This window comes from Vicia villosa, unplaced genomic scaffold, assembly GCF_029867415.1.
Source record: "Vicia villosa cultivar HV-30 ecotype Madison, WI unplaced genomic scaffold, Vvil1.0 ctg.000257F_1_1, whole genome shotgun sequence".
Lineage (NCBI taxonomy): Eukaryota > Viridiplantae > Streptophyta > Magnoliopsida > Fabales > Fabaceae > Vicia > Vicia villosa.
This window is the reverse complement of record NW_026705110.1, coordinates 362,832-372,119: the sequence shown is the minus strand read 5'-3', so window position 1 is coordinate 372,119 and position 9,288 is coordinate 362,832.

Here is a 9,288-nt window from a genome sequence, read left to right as displayed (position 1 = left end):
AAAAGCAAAGAAACGGAATCGAAGCTTACCGGTTCATGAGGTCTTTCGGAAATTCTTAACACCGCGATCAAAATCGAAAGAGCCGCTGGATCGTACGTCCGAATTGAGGGCAGAGAGAGCAAATCGGAACTGAAAGAAGAGTGAGTGCCGAGTCATCTTTGGCTCACGATGGTGAGAGGTGCCGCTTCGATGGACCGCGTTGTTGATACCGTGTGAAATCAGTGAGGCGAGCGCGAGAAAGTGAGGATGTTGAATCGGAGAAGAGTGGGGAGAATCGTTGCCGTTGTGTTGATCGGAGAAGTTTGGGGAAGTCACCGTCGCCGCCGTCGCTGTTCACGGGAAGAAGAGGATCTGTGTTGAAGTATTCCAATCGTCACAACGTAAGAAACCTAATCCCTCTTTTTTTCTTTTCTTTTCATTTTGATTTTGATTAGTCACAGTAATTGATTAGGGTTAATTGGGTTTAACTAGCATTAACGGGAATCAGGTGTTGAGAATTAAGTAGTGATTAAGTAAAGTCAGAGTTAATTGTAATTAGGAAGATAGTTAGCCTGAGTTAATAAATCAATTGATGATAATAATCTGAGAAAATATGAGATAAAATCAATTGGATCAAATGTGATTATGGGCCACGAAATGATTCTTCTCACCCCCCTTTGGCCCATCACGCCCCCGTCTTTTTGTGCTGAATGGATATCATACAAAAAACGCACCTTGGGCTGGTCTCTCTTGGGCCCAAACACCCTGTTACTATGCCAGCGCCACCATTGTCAGCGTGCACCCCCCTGAGCCCAATCACATCATTCCTTTTTGTGCTACAAACAACAAAACAACTCACCCCTGGGCCATACAATTCCTGTCTACACTTGGCCCATGCTACTTTTTTGGCATCACAAAACTGAGTACAAAAACGCCTTATGGGCCCTGTGCCCCTATTGCTATTCACAGTTTCAAATTCAAGTTGCACCTCTTGCTTGCATTTTAATGTAGATTTTAGTTAGTTTCTTTGTCATTTCTTTTAGGCATTAAAATTGCTAATTTTTCTCCTATATTTTTAGACCTTTAATCCAATTTTGACATATAAAAAATAATCACTAAAAAATTAGTTTTAGGCTATTTGTTTTTTAGTCTTTTACTTGATTCATTTTCTTTCATAAAAATCAATAAAAAATAATAGTACTTTTAATTCACTTTTGTGCTATATTTTGACTTGTTCTATTTCATGCTCTTATGCTATTTTCATATACTCCACTTTTTTTCTTTATTTTCCATGTGTCTTTTATTCCTAACCTTAGATAGAAACCATGATAACATTAGATAGAAATTCCCTTCATACTTAGGCTAGTTTCTTTTCCCTTTCAACTTTAAAACATCTAAAAATACTCAAATAAAATCCCTTTAAAAAATACAAAGAAAGTACTTAAAAAACATTAATAAAAAAGTGAAAATCATTAAAAAGGGAATGGAAGCTTGGATCTCCCTTGCTTTAGGGAATCATTCGAGTGCCTGGATTTCCCTTGCTTTAGGGTTCCATTCAGGCGTAAGTTCCCAAATTCTAAAAAACACCAACCATAGAGTAACTCGAGTTTCCCTTGCTTTAGGGATTTCCTCGAAACGCTCAAACTCTCTCTCTCTCTCTTCTCTCTCCTTTCTTAAGGGCATTGTTATCTCCGCTCTATTGCATCCTAGGTCGATCCCTTATGCAAGAGCGCGAGCGTTAACTCCGCCCAACTAAAAAACACAAAAACAAACAAAACTATGGAGCCGAACTACGGCGCTCTGATTCCTGAAAAGGATACGTAGGCATCAAGTCGCGGGGCTTGAACGAGCACATTTGTAAATATTTCCTTCTTTTCCCCGTATTTCTTTTTGCATTCATTCGCATGTAGACATAGACATAGTACACACCCTTTAGATAGAAGCAAACATAGGTGGATACCATCGAGTACGATGGGCGCGAGGGTTGCTAATACCTTCCCCTCGCGTAACCGACTCCCGTACCTTGATTCTCTGGTCGCAAGACCCTGTTCCTTCCTTTGTTAGGTTTTCTGATATTCCTTTCCCTTATGGGATAAATATATTGGTGGCGACTCTGTTCTTTTTTCGCGAGCGTGCGACAGCTAGCGACTCTGCTGGGGACTACCTAAGCAAGTCGATCCTAGCCTTTGTTTGTTTTATTTTATTGGGTGTTTATTTGTTTTTATGTCTATATCTTGTATATATGTTTGCATGTTTATTTTTTGCTTGCATATCATGTCTATTTTCTGCTTGCACATCATGCATCTGGACTATATTATGGGTCCCCGTGGGGGCCACATATTTTTCTGCTTTGTTTTGCAGGTGGGGGGTTTTGTGAGGTAAAAGGCCCACTACCCAGGCCAGTGACACATAGGATTAGCGTGGATGCTCATGTTGACTCCCGTGGCTCTTGCTACGATCGAGCTTGACATGGGGTACCACAACTGGGCGAGGTTCTTTCATGGAACACTGTGTCTGGCACGCTTGCTGCCTCAAACACTTTGTACCCCATGGGAACTGTAGACCCTAGTGACCATTAGGGACCACTTGTCCGTGTCTAGACTTCATACCCGTGAGATTGGGGTGGGACAGGAAACCTTGGCTCCTACATACCATTGCTTCTTCATAGTTGAGGTTGGACCTTTATTTAGTCTATTCTCATGGTGCTTGATATCCTGGTATTTCAAAAAGGCGTCGAACCTTTGATCCTGTGACATTTGACTTATACAGAGGCTTCACATCAGTCATTCAGAGGATTGCACAGATTGTTACTAAGATTATATGGACCTTGATCCCATACTTTTGCATTGCATAACATCATTGCTTTATCCACTTCATTTGTGGGGGATCCTAAAGTCTATTTCCAAAAAAGAAAAGAAACAAAAAGAAAAAAGGAAATAGAAAAGCAGAAAAAAGAAAAGAAAATATACTCAATATAAAATAAAGCTTTGATTCAAAAAAAAAGATAAAAGAGAAATTAAAGTGTGTGAAAAGACTTTAGGATCTCTCATAAAGGAAACATGCATTCATACTATCATGCATTTCATGGCTCTTTTAGAGATTTATGGGACCTCTTCTACTCAGATTTCAAGGTCAACAACGGATTTGACTTCTCACCGCCACAAGCTCCGAGATCAACTATGGAACAACTCCGTGGGGTTCTGACTAAGATGAGACCAGAAATGGGGATTAACATGAATCAATGTATGGAGTCTCTTCAAGCTTTTCTCTTTGACAAGAAGAATTGAGACATGTTCCTCAGAGGCCTAATGGAATGTTGATCTCACCCATGAGAAGGTCTTATGTATCAGAATGTTTGAAAGAATGTTGAGATTCCTATTCTTGGTAAGGAGCATTCACATCATTGAAGTCTGCAAGTTTCCAATTATTGAAATTGACAAAAGGTTCCACCTCTTGGAGAAAAGATTGAAAGCCATAAAAGGTCGTGACTCCACTGATTCAGATGTTGTTGGTTTGTGCTTAATGCCTGATATCAAGAAATGCAAGGATCATCCACTCTCACTCCTAATGTTGGATACTGAAGCTAAATTGGTAATCATCTCTTGTACATGTGTGGAAGTTGCTTGGGGCTCCTGATCGAGGGATAAGCAAGACGTATTCTTATCTTGATCATTACATAATTCGCATTGCTCGAATCCCTAAAAGCATTACAAATTCCTGGATGACTTTGTCAAAATCTTCTTCCATGTGGTAATCAAGAATGTTCTTCACAACGCTTCTCATTCTCAAGGTTCTACTTCATGTATCAGTTGCCTTTTCTCAGGATCTCCTTCTCAGTGGCCTAGCTAGTTAACAGAGATAAGAAGAATATGAGAAACAAATTGATGTGATTCTATTGCCTTGTGCTCATTCGTTTCCTTGTTTGTTGGAATCACAATTGGTTAAGATTCTAGTATTGGGTCTTCTTCACCACAGGTAACTCTCTTGAGTTTGATGATCATACAAGATTCTTTCCATTTATGATGGCGATTACTACTCTAGCAACTATGCTTGGGGCTCCCGCACGAGGGATAAGCAAGACGTACTCTTATCTTGAGCATTGCATCACTCGCATTGCTCGAATCCCTAAAGCAAGGCAAAAGTTTACAACTCTTGGATATCCTCGTTGGAGTTTTCTTTTGAAGTAATCTGAAGTATTTGGAAGGAACTGCAAAAAGTATTCAAAATCAATAAGTCCAGACGGAGTCAAGTCTCCTCAACAATGGCATTCATTTAGTTTCCTTATTGAATTCTCATTCGTAACATTTCATTGATTGTTTAAGCATTTATAGCATGTAAAAACTTGTTAATTTCTGAATGAAAATCATAATACACAGTTTATGTTTGTCTTGAAGTAATCCATTCGTTATCACTCATAAAATGTTTTTGGCATTACGATACCAACTTTACTAATCACTTGCTTAGGCAAAGAGCTGAGGGAGAATGATGAAAGATAAAAATGCAAAATCTCTAATCATGTGTTTTTGAATAAAACCCTACTGAGGATGTACAGGCATTATTTCAAATCCCCAAACACCGGAGATATAAGGGAGATAGACCCTCGTCAACCCCTTTGAGCCTTGAAGTAGGAGTTTCTTTTCTAATCATAAAAAACCCTTATTTTAACCTTGGGGCAGGGTAGTGTTCATTTAACTTGATCGAGTGTTCAAAACTCACCAGAAGGGCATGCATCTAAGGATACAATAATGGTTATCCTCCAAAAGGTTGAGGAATGTCAAGACCGCAATGATTATCCTTATTCCATCAAGAGATCAAGAGATGACGATACCACAATGGTAATCCTTCATCAAATCAAAGGAGTGAGGCGATCGCAATCACCTCCAACGAATCAAAGACTATGTGAGGTCACACGACTTGTTCAAAAAAAAAAGAGAGCAAAAAAAAATGGCAAAAAAATAACGAAAATAAAAGATGAAAAGAAAATGGCAAAAGAGAAAGAGGTTGAAATTGCCAAGCAAGAACAAAGTCGTGTGATAATGAATCAAAAGAATAAAAGGTGAGCGACCGCCATGTCCAAAAAACCTCATTGATTCTTCAACCATTTCAAATTCCTTGTGAGGGATGAACACTCATGTCGAGTTAACTGAACATAGGAATGGAGAACATCACGAAGGGGGTGGGTACAAATAATTCTGAGCCTTAAAATCCTTTGTTTCTGAAAACCATGAACCCGGCCAAATTACAACCCTTAAAAGTCCTAATTGAAGTAGGGTTTATTTCGAAGACGCACTCCCATGAGATAGTGTTTACTGACTCCCAATGAAGCGTGACACATATATGTTGGTATCGTATGCTCGCTTTATCTTTCATTCACAAGAGGTTGCAACCTCATTTCATAAAAAGTTTCTTTAAACTTCAAGACTAACATAGGCTTTGCATTAGAATCATCATTCTTAGAATTAACATTATTTTGCATGCAAAATATGTGCTTAACATCAAGGAAATTTTCAAGGATGAGAATCAATGAGTAACTTGATCATGTCAAAGTACAAGAAACTTGAGAACCTCGAGGGGTAAAAGCTAATCATCTCAAATATTGACCATCAAGGGGAAGGTTCTCTAAAAAAAAAAAACTCCGTTGGGCATGAATAGTAATGCTTTCTTTGATTACCATGAGGGGAAGAGTTTGAAGACTCCGTTGAGCGTGGTAAAGTTGTTTCCACGTTTGTTTGACTTCAAAACAAGGAAAGCTTGAGGATTCTAGTAAGATGTACCTAATCAGGGGCAATTGAATCGAGGTTTGACCTCTCAAATTTGGCATATTTGGGGCAATCAAGTCGAGGAATCTCTCTCAAATTCAACCAATCTGGGGCAGTTACGTCGAGATTTGACAAATCTCTCCAAGGATCCACTGGGACAATTTCCTTCATGGGTCATGAAACTTGGGGCACGATCTTCTGAGTTTTATTGTCCTCTCCCTAATCATAGGAGTTTATTTCTCCTGGAACCTTGGTCTCTCCCCAAGCATGGAGTTTATTTCTCCCGAGAGTTTGTTCCATTCCTCAAGCATAGGAGTTTATTTCTCCTAGGAGTTGTCCTACTTCCCTAACCAAAGCTCGTTACCTGGAGTTCTCATCCCCAACATGGTGAATCAAGGGAATCTCCTTAAGCTGAAAATCCTCCAAGCAGTGGCACATGGTGAGAAGTCAGAAATCATTCTTTAAGTCAAAGAAGGAGCATCTTACAAACACAAAGTCCAATATCTATTGGTACCTCCACATAATTCTTAACACTAAGGGGATTCTCCCTGGTGTTTACCTCATTAATGCCTTTATTTGGCACTCTGCATATAGCGTTCACTGCATATAACATTGCATCCTCAAAAGCGTAGCATATCCATCAAAATGGAGCATTGTGCCATAGAAAAATTCAAACATGCATACAAAGCATAAGCCAGATAATACAAATCAGCGCCCAATCAAGACGAAAATACTTCCCCACATAAAATATTGTCCTTACAAACTCCAATTGATATCTGCTACTACATAACAAATCTCCTCAAACCATGGTGCCAATACCTAGTATCCTCAATCCCCAAAAGAAGTCTCATGTTCTCTCCCCAATGTGGATCGGATACAATGTCTTTCTTCGTCAGAATCGTTGTCTCCGAGGTTATTTCCCGTGTGCTGCGTGCAGATTAGAGCGTGAATGAGGGTGGGCATTCAACCCATCTCATTTTTCAATCGTTTGAATAATCATACTTAGTGTGTGGCAATTCGAACGATTGTCGCTCTTGAAGAGTTACACCCCGCCTTTGGCCTGAGGGACCGATGTAATTCTTATGCTTCGCAAGCATCAATATCTCTGTAATTCCCAGTGGTTACTTCTATCTTCTTGTCAAGTCTAGTCGTCACTAGTCTTGTTGTGGTTATTTCCCATGTGCTGCGTGCAAATTAGAGTGCGAATGAGGGTGGGCATTCAACCCATCTCATTTTTCAATCGTTTGAATAACCATACTTGGTGTGTGGCAATTCAAACGATTGCCACTCTTGAAGAGCTACACCCCGCCTTTGGCCTGAGGGATTAATGTAATTCTTATGCTTCGCAAGCATCAACATCTTCGTGATTATATCTGTTGATCGAGTCTAGTCGTCACTAGTCTCCGTGGTCCCTTCCCTCGTACGGGAAAACTTTTAGATCCAACCCCCGTGTTATGTATCCTTTGCCTTCCGTCCTGGCAAACCATTTCAAAACTAATTCCCAATCCCCAACCTCAGTGTTGATATTAATTCTTTCTTCCCTTGACCTCAGTGTCGATACCTTTCTTTTCCAACCTCAGTGTTGATGTCCATCCTTTTCTTGTCCAACCTCAGTGTTGATGCCTATCATTCCTTCACCGACCTCTGTGTCGATGCCAATCGTCATTCACAACCTCAGTGTTGATGTTTATCTTTTCTCGTCCCAACCTCAGTGTTGATGTCCTCGACCTCAGTGTCGACGCCTTTCCTTTCACAACCTCAGTGTTGATGTCCATCCTTTTCTTGTCCAACCTCAGTGTTGATGCCTATCATTCCTTCACCGACCTCTGTGTCGATGCCAATCGTCATTCACAACCTCAGTGTTGATGTTTATCTTTTCTCGTCCCAACCTCAGTGTTGATGTCTTCGACCTCAGTGTCGACGCCTTTCCTTTCACAACCTCAGTGTTGATGTCCCCCAACCTCAGTGTTGATATGCTCCAACCTCAGCGTTGATGTCCTCCAACCCCAGTGTTGATGTTTATCCCTTCTTTCAATTCTTGTGGATCGTAGGTCCGTTGACCTTATCCTCATCTTTTTCAATTCTTGTGGATCGTAGGTCCGTTGACCTTATCCTCATCTTTTTCAATTCTTGTGGATCGTAGGTCCGTTGACCTTATCCTCATCTTTTTCATTTCTTATGGATCGTAGGTCCGTTGACCTTATCCTCATCTTTTTCATTCTTGTGGATCGTAGGTCCGTTGACCTTATCCTCATCTTTTTCATTCTTGTGGATCGTAGGTCCGTTGACCTTATCCTCATCTTTTTCATTTCTTGTGGATCGTAGGTCCGTTGACCTTATCCTCATCTTTTTCAATTCTTGTGGATCGTAGGTCCGTTGACCTTATCCTCATCTTTTTCAATTCGTGTGGGTCGTAGGTCCGTTGATCTTACCCTAGATTTGAGTCGTGGATCTGTTGATCCCACCCCGGTTTCGAGTCATTTACCCTTGCTTTCAATTTCTGAGTCAGTAGATCCTATCATTCCATCGGACCCATACTTTCCAATCATAGTTTCATACAACAACCATTCTCTTTGGAAACCTTGTATTGGCACCGTTACCACGTTACAAGCTAGCACCATTCAACCATTACTCACTGCAAATGTTTCCATCAGAAAAACAAAAAATCTCTTTCCCCAGCAGATATCAAAAAAAAACAAAATAAGGATAACACTTACACCATCTTCTCTTCAGGACAAATTTCTGGTACTTTGATATTTAATCTTCTTCTACCTCGAATGTTCGAAAGGCTAGCGCCAATCTCACCTTCAGTTTTAAGATGATTAAATAGGGGCAGCTGTCATACCCCAAATTTGTCCTACCCTTTAATTTCTAACTGGCTTAGGCTTTTCATTCATGTACATACCTCCCATTAGGGCATCTAACACATAATGCATCATTAATCAATACACTTAGCATGGGATCAAGGATCTTGGAAATTAGGGCTTTTAATTCACACAAGCTTAATTCATCTGGCTATTCTTTGAGTATCGGATGGGAAATTATGGTTTTAGCTGATAGTCACTATGGATTTCCTTCTCATCAAGCTACGAGGGCTATTCTTCATCTAATTTCATCAAGGTGGGATCTGGGCTTTTCATCTGAGGTTTTCTTTGAGACTTTTAAATTAGGTTGTGCTCATTCCTTTGATTACGAATCCCCAAATACCTCAAGCACAAGTCATCATGTGGATTATGGTTGAATCGGTGGATGTGACATAAAGCCTTCGTTTGGTGGTTTGTGTTACAAATTGAACAAGTTGGAAGAGTAATTGCAAAGTGACTTGAGGTTCGAGTACTCAAAGCAACGTGACTGTGGTTTAAAAGCTGGAAGAAAGTGATTCAAACACGGTTTAGCAATTCATCTACTAAGCTCTAAACATCATTCATGTTCAACCATTATCATCCAAGTGTATCATTACATCAACAAAAATCCATTATAAAAAAGGTCTACTTCGTTTACATATTCAAGCCCAAAGAACCATTACATTCAAGCTATTACAAGTTCAAGA